This window comes from Phyllostomus hastatus, unplaced genomic scaffold (assembly GCF_019186645.2).
Source record: "Phyllostomus hastatus isolate PE091 unplaced genomic scaffold, TTU_PhHast_1.1 phas_contig_86, whole genome shotgun sequence".
Taxonomy (NCBI): domain Eukaryota; kingdom Metazoa; phylum Chordata; class Mammalia; order Chiroptera; family Phyllostomidae; genus Phyllostomus; species Phyllostomus hastatus.
The window spans coordinates 14,793,158-14,802,566 of record NW_025333977.1 but is presented as its reverse complement, the minus strand read 5'-3'; the positions used below and the strand labels follow the sequence as shown (position 1 = coordinate 14,802,566).

At 39.3% G+C, this 9,409-nt stretch overlaps 1 pseudogene; it reads left to right on the top strand.

The window, feature by feature from the left end:
- Nucleotides 1–2,272: 2,272 nt before the first annotated feature.
- On the top strand, nt 2,273–2,849 carry LOC123826944 (annotated as a pseudogene).
- The last annotated feature ends 6,560 nt before the right edge of the window (nt 2,850–9,409 follow it).

The window sequence follows — 9,409 nt, the reverse complement described above, 5'->3', positions numbered from 1 at the left end:
TAACCTTTTTCATCTCATGGCACACATAAACTAAAATTCTGTGGCACACCAAAAAAATAGATTTTTTGCCAGTCTGACCTATAGAAAAGTATAATTTTTATTCATTTACGTGCAATGACTGTGTTGGCTGTTGTCAATTTTTTTATTTCGCAATCTAAGGGACAAGAGGTCAGTGACCCTGACTAAACAGGTATGGCATGGTTTAAAAATTCTAGCAGTACACTGGTTGAAAATCGCTGCTTTAAAACACATTGACGTTTACAAGATTCATGTGTCACTCAACTCTAGCAGGAACCATATGGCACATTGCATGGAGCAGAGTACAAATATTCTTTAGATGAAAGAGTAAATGGATTTATGGGAGCAAACAGAATGGGTACTTCATGCAGACTTTGGGGAGAGGAGTTTTCCGGGAAGGCTTCTTGGAGAAAGTAGGATCTCCTGCCTGCCTCAGGAGTTAGCCAAAGTTGGGACCAGAGCTTTTCCCTATGAACAATGTCAGGGAGGTGTGTGTGTTGAGGAGGTGGGGGGAGGGGTTGTTTTAATCTAACTAGGGAGCAGAGAAATGGGACCAAAAGAAGTAATACGTAGCATTTAGGAGGAGAGACTTAGGGATTTTACGTATGAAAGTGCCATTGTCAAATTTAAACTTTTAAATAAATCACTCTCAACCTTGTTGAATATGGATTTCAGGGAGACAAGAATAGAGGCAGGAAGACTAATTAGAAAGCTTCTAGAGCAATTGAGCTTCAGAAAAGAAAGTCCTGCCCTGGCTGCTCAGTCGCAGGCTGGATTCCCAGTCAGGGCACATGCCTGGTTTGCTGGCCAGTCCCCAGTTGAGGGTGTGCGAGACGCATGCAAGGGGCAAGCGAGAGGCAACTGATGGATGTTTCTCTCACACATTGATGTTTCCTTCCCTCTCTTTCTCCCTTCCTCCCCCCTCTCTCTAAAAATAAGTAAATAAATCTTTAAAAAATAATAGAAAAGGAAGTCTAGAATAGGACAGTGCATAGTAGAAAGAGAGAAGAGGGAACGGCCTAAAAAATATCTAGAGGTATATCCACTATCACTTGTCTTTCAGCTCCAAATCCACCCTTCTCCGCCCTACTTTGTGACACTGGAGCTGGACTGTGTAAATATTTCTTCATTACCAGCTGGCACAATGTTAGGCTTTTTATCATCAGCACTGGAGTAAACGTCACAAGACTGCTATTGCAGGAAGACATGTCTGGGTGCCAGGGGTCCACTAGAGCCCAGTGACCCTCAGAGACCAGCCCCTGCTGACCTGTTGCTTTGTACAACAGGCCACTTCCCTAGCAATATGTATATGTATGTGAGTATCATAGTAGATACGATGAAAATATATATACAGTAGAAATTCACCCACGTTATAAATTTTGAAAGATGTGTCCAATTAACGTGCAGAAAACTTTGAATGGTACTGCAGGAAATCAATGTCATCTTAAAATACAGGAGTTGGCAAAGTAGATTTATAGTTGTTTAAATGGGAAATAGTACAATAATTAATAATATAAGCACGAACTCTTGCTTTGTGTACAACTGTAAACCTACTTTTGCCTACTCCTATAAATAAACTCTAAAAACTCAATAAGAAAACAGTCCAGTTTAAAGTGAACAAAAATTTGCACAGACACCGTAAAAGATGATATGTAGGTAGCAAATAAACACACAAAGATGTTCATCACTAACCATGAATGAAATGTACCAAATGCTGACAAGGATGCAAAGCTACTGAAACTCTCTTACATTCCTGGTAAAAAGGCAAAATGGTCCAGTCATTTTGGAAAACAGTTTGGCAGTTACAAAATTAAACATACTTTGCCCTATAACCAGGAGTCTCACTCCTAGGTATTCAATTAAGTGAAATGAAAGCTTCATTCACAGAAACCCTGTATGCAAATGTTTTAGCTGCATTAGTCATAATCCCAAAATACTGGAAACAACCCCAAAGTTCCTTCAACTGGTGAATGGAATAAACTGGTACATCCATATAACTATACCTGGGCACATGCCAGGGTTGCGGGCCAGGTCCCCAGTAGGGGGTGCATGAGAGACAACTGCACATTTGATGTTTCCCTCCCTTCCTTCCCTTCCCCTCTCTCTAAAAATAAATAAAATCTTCAAAAAAAAAGAAGCTAATGCACACGACAACATGAATGCACTTCAAATGCACTTTGCCTAATCAAAGCTAGAATTAAATGCTTTATACCATCTGATTCCTATTATATGACAGTCAAGAATAGACAAAACTATGAGGGTAGCATCTCAGGTCAAAGTGGTGAGCAGGCTTGATGTTGCAGCATCAGACTAGTGGTGAGAGGGCATTCAGAAATGGTATTACATGCTGCAGGATTCAATCAACTGGGGTTAATGGGGGCCCATACAATACATGTGGATAACAACGTGAAAGAAACCGTAAGAAGGCTTCCTGAAAACCTGTATTAACAACAGGATGTTCACAATAAGAGAGCACTGGACCTGTCTGTGAGACAGTTGCTCTTGCCTAAAGAGCAGTGGGCAGCCCTGGCTTGTGTGACTCAGTGAATTGAGTGCCAACCTGCAAACCAAAAGGTTCAATTCCCCGGCAGGGCATTTGCTTGGGTTGCAGGTCAGGTCCCTAGTTGCAGGTATGTGAGGGGCAACCAACTGATGTTCACTGTTTCTCTTACACATTGATGTTTCTTTCCCTCTCCTGCTCCCTCCCTTCCCCTTTCTCAGAAAATAAAGAGCGGTGGACAAAATATGAGGAGGATAAATTCTACCTTGAAGTATATCTGAAAGAGGTTATTTGGGAAAGAAAAAAAAGAGAAGAATGGGCAAAGAAATAATTACGTAATCAAAATCTGTGGATGCATCTGCCCTCAGTATTTTATTTTATTTTTAAAGAGTTTATTTCCAGACAGAGAGAAGGGAAAGAGAAAGAGAGGGAGAGAAACATCAGTGTGTGGTTGCCTCTTGCGTGCCCCCTACTGGGGACCTGGCCTGCAACCCAGGTATGTGCCCTGATTGGGAACTGTACCAGCAACCATTTGGTTTGCAGGCCCATGATCAGTCCACTGATCGAACCACACCAACCAGGGCTGTCTTCATTATTTTAATGTGTTGCTTCAACCTGAAATGTACAATTTAGAACCATTAGGGCTGCAAATATATAACTTTAAATAAATGTCTTTATAACTTAAACAAATTTTAAATATACAAGGATAAAACACTAATCAGTGGTTGTCCAGAACTAGGGAGGGGAGAAACCAACTATACAGGTGCACAAGAGTGATGGAGAAATAAATGCTCCAAAGAAAAGTGCAGTGCTGGTTACATAGGACTGCATCCATATATCAAAATTCATAGAACTGTCCACCAAAAGGAGTGAAACTTACTGTATGTAAGATACACCTCAGTTAAAAAATAATAACATGCTACTGTTGAACACATGGGGATTTAAATTAAAAATCATGTGCATTTCTTAAATAAGATATTGTAAATGTCAGTTCTCCCAAGGTGACCATTTATTTATTTATTTATTTTGCTATCATTTTCACTTTATAAATGAAAAGTTGAAGTCAGGTAACCGACCAAGGCCTGTAAGTGTTGGTAGTACCTTGCACACTTTCTTTCTCAGGGGAGTTGGCAGCGGAGCCCAGGTCCTCATACCTTTAATTCCCAGAACATTTTAGGCAGGTTTCTGGCACACAGGTAGAGGTGCCAAAGAACTTCAGACCAGAAGACAAAAGCACTTGTATTTACTGAACTCCCCTCCGTGTGGCTTCAAGCTACCAGCCCACAGGCCCCACCAATACTCTTTAATCTTAGCTCTTCGGCTGAAGAACGTGGCCTTCACAGCGACAGGCTGCTTTGGGTCGTTCCCTTCCCCAGAACTTTGTAGTAGCCCGATCGCACCGCATCAGTGATGGGAGTGGCTCGGGTCTTGTTTTTGGCAGCATTGACCCGTGTCTGCTCATGGACTGAGGTCCACAGTTTATCCAGGTTGACAGTGGAGCAGAAACTCTGGCTCCTCTCTAAGTGGTCATGCCTCCTACCAACTTCCCCAAAGTGACCTGGACGATATTTGTCAAAGTCGATCCTGTGATGATGCAAGTCACCAGCGTTACCTTGGCCTCCCAGGCATTTCCTGTGCTTGCCCATGCAGCCGTGGCCTTGGCTCGTGTGGCCCCAAAGTTTCCTGATCTTCCTCAGTCTGGATGGTGTGTTCGTGGCTGAGATGCAAGACGGAAGCCCCCATGAAGTTTTGACCCAAGTTGACCTTTTAAAAGAAAAAATATATAAACAAGAAGCAAGATGAAGATTCTGAAAAAGAGTACTAGCTCTGCCATATTTTAAAATATAAATTCTTAGTTAAAACAGTGTAGAGAGTGGCTCAACAGTTCACTGGAGTTAATTTTTTTGAAAATCCAGAAACATAGTATATTTGAAAAGCACTATCTCAAAAAACTAGGGAAAGTAGTAATGGGAATCTGAGTAGTCATCCAGAAAGAAGGTTGGCTTCATACTTTACACCTCATAACAGGAGAAATCCAAATGAATAAAAGCAAGCAGAGACAAAAACCCACTAATACTATAAAAGTACTAGCGCAGAACCATGGGAGAACTGTAATTGCAAAGTGAGGAAGAAATTTCTGGGTACAATATGAAAACTCAGAAACACCATAAACAAGAAATCAATTAATTTACTTAGTTAAAAAGTAAAAATTACCTGTGTGGGAAAATACAGGACAGAAAACTTTAAAAGAAAAACAACAAGCCCTAGCTAGCGTAGCTCTGTGGATTGAGCACAGGTTGCGGACCGAAGTGTCGCAGATTCGATTCCCAGTCAAGGTACATGCCTGGGTTGCAGGCCATGACCCCCAGCAACCGCACATTGATGTTTCTTTCTCTCTCTCTCTTTCTCCCTCCCTTCCCTCTCTAAAAATAAATAAATAAAATCTTAAAAAAAAAGAAAAACAGAAAATTATTTCTAATGATCCTAGAAAGAGGAACAACTTTCCTAACAAATGAAAAGGTTCTACAAATCAATTTTTAAGGGCTCAATGGGAAACTGGATAAAATATACAGAGAGGTTAAGAAAACATAAATGGCTTTGTTGTGAACTGAATTTTGTCCTCCTGGAAGTCATATGTTGAAGTCCTGACTCTCAGTACTTCAGAATGTGACCTAACTTGAAGATAGGTCTTTAAAGAGGTAAGCAAGCAATTAAAATAAGGTCGTTAGGATGGCTTCTAACCCATTATGACTAGTGTCCTTATAGAAAGAGAAAATATGGACAGAGGGAGAACACCATATGAAAATGAAGAGAGCGATAGTCTCCTCCAAGCCAAGGAATGCCAAGGATTGCCAGCAACGCACCAGAGGCTAGGGCAGAGGCGTGGAACAGATCCCCACAGCCCTGGGAGGGGGCCAACCCTGCCAACAGCTTGATCAGACATCCAGCCTCCACCACTGTGGCAATCAGTTCTGCTGTTTAAGCCACCCACTCTGTGGTACTTTGTTACAACAAACTAAGACAGGCTCCTAAACATGAATATATCCTCATCCTCCCCCATAATAAATTAAATTTAAATTTAAACAGCAAGGAACCATTTGTTTTCTACATGAAAGATCAGAAGAGCCTGGATAACACAATGCCACTGGTGTCGGAAAACAGTATGCTCATGTCTCGCTCTTTGGAGTACAAACTCAGTGGAGAGGAATTTGATAAAATCTCTCAAAAAAATAAATACAAGTATCCTTCCCAAAATGTGAGAAATGGCATACATAAAAATTTATTCATTGCAGCATCATTTGAAAAATCAAAAGACTAGAACTAACTATAAATAAGGGGCTGGTTAATAAACCAACATTCACATAGTGGAATATTTTATATCTACTAATAATATTAAGGAAGACTCATGTATTGATATAGAAAAATCTCCAAAATATTAAAATACTGAAAAAGCAAAATATATAACTCTATGTAGTGGTCTATTATTTGTGTTAAAATATACATACGTATACACATTTGCTTTAGTTATGCTTAAAAATACAGGGTCCGGAACAAATAACATCCCTTTTTTATTACAAAATCTTTTATTACAGAATCATAACCATGTAATTCTGTAACATAATAATATCACGCTCAAGCACACCATATGATATTTCAGGTGAAATGTTCAAATTAAAACTATAAGTTATTACACCCATATTATTACCCTACCAACCACACTCAAGCAGGTCTTACTTCTGCCGGACCCTGTATTTTTTGGAAGAATATACACAAGAAACTATTAACACTGGATTCATTATGGAAAGGAACTGGGTTTCTGAAGTACAGGGTTGGAGAGATGCTTTTTATCACATGATATTTTTTAAAAATTTAAATTTGAACCACGTGAATTATATAAATAAATGTGATTTCTACATAAATAAAATTTCCTTTTACTGCCACGAGGTGGCAGTGTTAAAGGCTTTATGGAAGAATGCAGTATTTTGAAATTGGTCTCATGACAAATTTTAATTTGGCCTATAATTGTCTAGTTGGGGATTGAAATATATGTTTTCATACAAGATAACATATTTTTGGAGACATGTAAATATTTTTCCTTTATATGCTAATTTTATAATCATAGCCTTTTTGCTTCAATTAAAGCACTATATTCCTCTCCTGTGTGGCTCAGTTGTCCCTGCAAAGTGAAAGGTCACCAGTCAGGGCACATGCCTAGGTTGGATGCAAGGGATCTTTCATTTTTAAATTCTTCTATACTTTAAATTGTTCCTTTAGTTTTTGTTTTAAGATTTTATTTACTTATTTTTAGAGAGAGGGGAAGGGAGGGAGAGAGAGAGGGAGTGAAACAGCAATGTGTGGTTGCCTCTCACATGGCCCCCACTGGGGACCTGGCCCAAAACCCAGGCATGTGCCCTGGCTGGGAATCAAACCTGTGACCTTTGGTTCAAAGCCCACACTCAATCCACTGAGCTACACCAACCAGGGTTAAAATTGTTCCTTTAAACCTCCATTTTTTATTTTATCAACATTATCTCTTAACTCCATGATAAGTAAGATAAGGGTATTATCACTTCAACTCTTCACCTCTCTGTCCCTCTCTCACCCTCCCAATTTTTGTTAGCTTTCCAAAACAACAACAAAAACTTAACACTTGATCAAGGTATAATTTACATACAATGAAGTTCACCCATTTAAAGTGTGCAATCCAGAAGTAGAAGTTTTTAGTATATTTAGAGTTCTGCAACCATTATTACAACTTTAGAACATTTTTATTAGCCCAAAAGAAGTCCATACCTATTATTGGTCGCTCCCCATTTCCTCATAGCTCCCCCAGCCTTACAAAACCACTAGTCTGCTTTTCTGTCTGCATGGATTTATCTATTCTAGACACATCATATAAGTGAACCCACACAATATGTAGTCTTTTGGAACTAGCTTTTTTCACTTAGCATGATGGTTTGGAGGTTCATCCTCGTTCCAGTGTGTATCAGTATGTCTTCCCTTTTTCTTGCCAAATCATATCCCAGTGTATGAAAATAACACATTTTGTTTCTCCATCTCAGCTGATACACAGTTTGGTTGTTTCCCCTTTGTTTTTGCTAATATGAATAATATTGCTATAAACCATTACATTTATTTTTCTTTTTATTCTGTAAACATAATTGTCTGTCTTGACTATGATTTGGTTCTAAGAGTCAAAAAGTAGCAAACAGGATTACACTATTGTGTACATATTTCACTACAGAGCCAAATAGTGTGCTAGGACTATATTAACTCCTCTGCAAACTGATATCACAATCTCCTTTTTTTCCCCTGAGTTCGCTCTTCCTCAGCCTTTCACTCTCTGCTCCAATATGAACTCATTGCAAGAGGTAATCCAGGGGTTGAAAATTCCTTTGCGAATCCCTTGTCGTTCTCTGTCTTGTTTATTTCTTCTGTTTCATAGACATTTATCCTCTAGTAACTTCCTCAGAAATATTTCATGGAGGTAGTAAATTTTTGAGGTTTTTGTCTAGAAATATCTTTCTTTTTCTTTCACATTAATTTAGGCTGGTATAGAATTCTACATTTAAATCCAGAATTCACAGAGTCTTGAGGAAATTATTTCAATGTCTTCTGGAATTTAATGTTATTTATGGTAGTTCTTAGGAAAATTGGGTTCTCATTCCCTCATTGGTGGTCTGTTTATCCCCCTTTCTCTCTGAATCTTTTTTTAAATATATGTTAATGATTATGCTATTACAGTTGTCCCATTACCCCCCTTCACTCTCCTCCCCCCTGCATACCCTCTCCCACCCACATTCCCCCCTTTAGTTCATATCCATGTGTCATAAGTTCTTTAGCTTCTACATTTCCCATACTATTCTTGCCATCTCCCTATCTATTTTCTACCTACCATCTATGCTACTTACTCTCCGTACCTTTTCCCCCTCTCTCCTCCTCCCACTCCCGTTGCTAACCCTCCATGTGATCTCCATTTCTGTGGTTCTGTTCCTGTTCTAGTTGTTTGTTTAGTTTCTTTTTGTTTTAGGTGTGGTTCATAATTGTGAGTTTGCTGTCATTTTAGTATACATGTTTTTTATCTTCTTTTTCTTAGATAAGTCCCTTTAACATTTCATATAATAAGGGCTTGGTGATGATGAACTCCTTTAACTTGATCTTATCTGAGCAGCACTTTATCTGCCCTTCCATTCTAAATGAAAACTTTGCTGGATAGAGCAATCTGGGATGCAGGTCCTTGCCTTTCATGACTTGGAATACTTCTTTCCAGCCCCTTCTTGTCCGTAAGGTCTCTTTTGAGAAATCAGCTGACAGTCTGATGGGAACTCCTTTGTAGGTGACTGTCTCCTTATCTCTTGCTGTTTCTAGGATTCTCTCCTTCATTTTTACCTTGGCTAATGTAATGATGATGTGCCTTGGTGTGTTCCTTCTTAGGTCTAACTTCTTTGGGACCCTCTGAGCTTCCTGGACTTCCTGGAAGTCGATTTCCTTTGCCAGAATGGGGAAGTTCTCCTTTACTATTTGTTGAAATAAGTTTTCCACTTGTTGTTCTTCCTCTACTCCTTCTGGTACCCATAATTCAGATGTTGGATTGTTTAAAGATGTCCTGGAGGTTCCTAAGAATGAGCCTCTCCTCATTCTTTTGAATTCTTATTTCTTCATTCTTTTCTGATTGTATGTTTTTTTTTCTTCCTTCTGGTCCACTCCATTGATGTGAGACCCAGCTTTCATTCCACCACTATTGGTTCCCTGTGCATTTTTCTTCATTTCACTTAGCATAGCCTTCATTTTTTCATCTAATTTGCGGCCAAATTCAACCAATTCTGTGAGCATCCTGATCACCAGTGCTTTGAACTGTGCATCTGATAGGTTGGCTATCTCTCGGTCGCT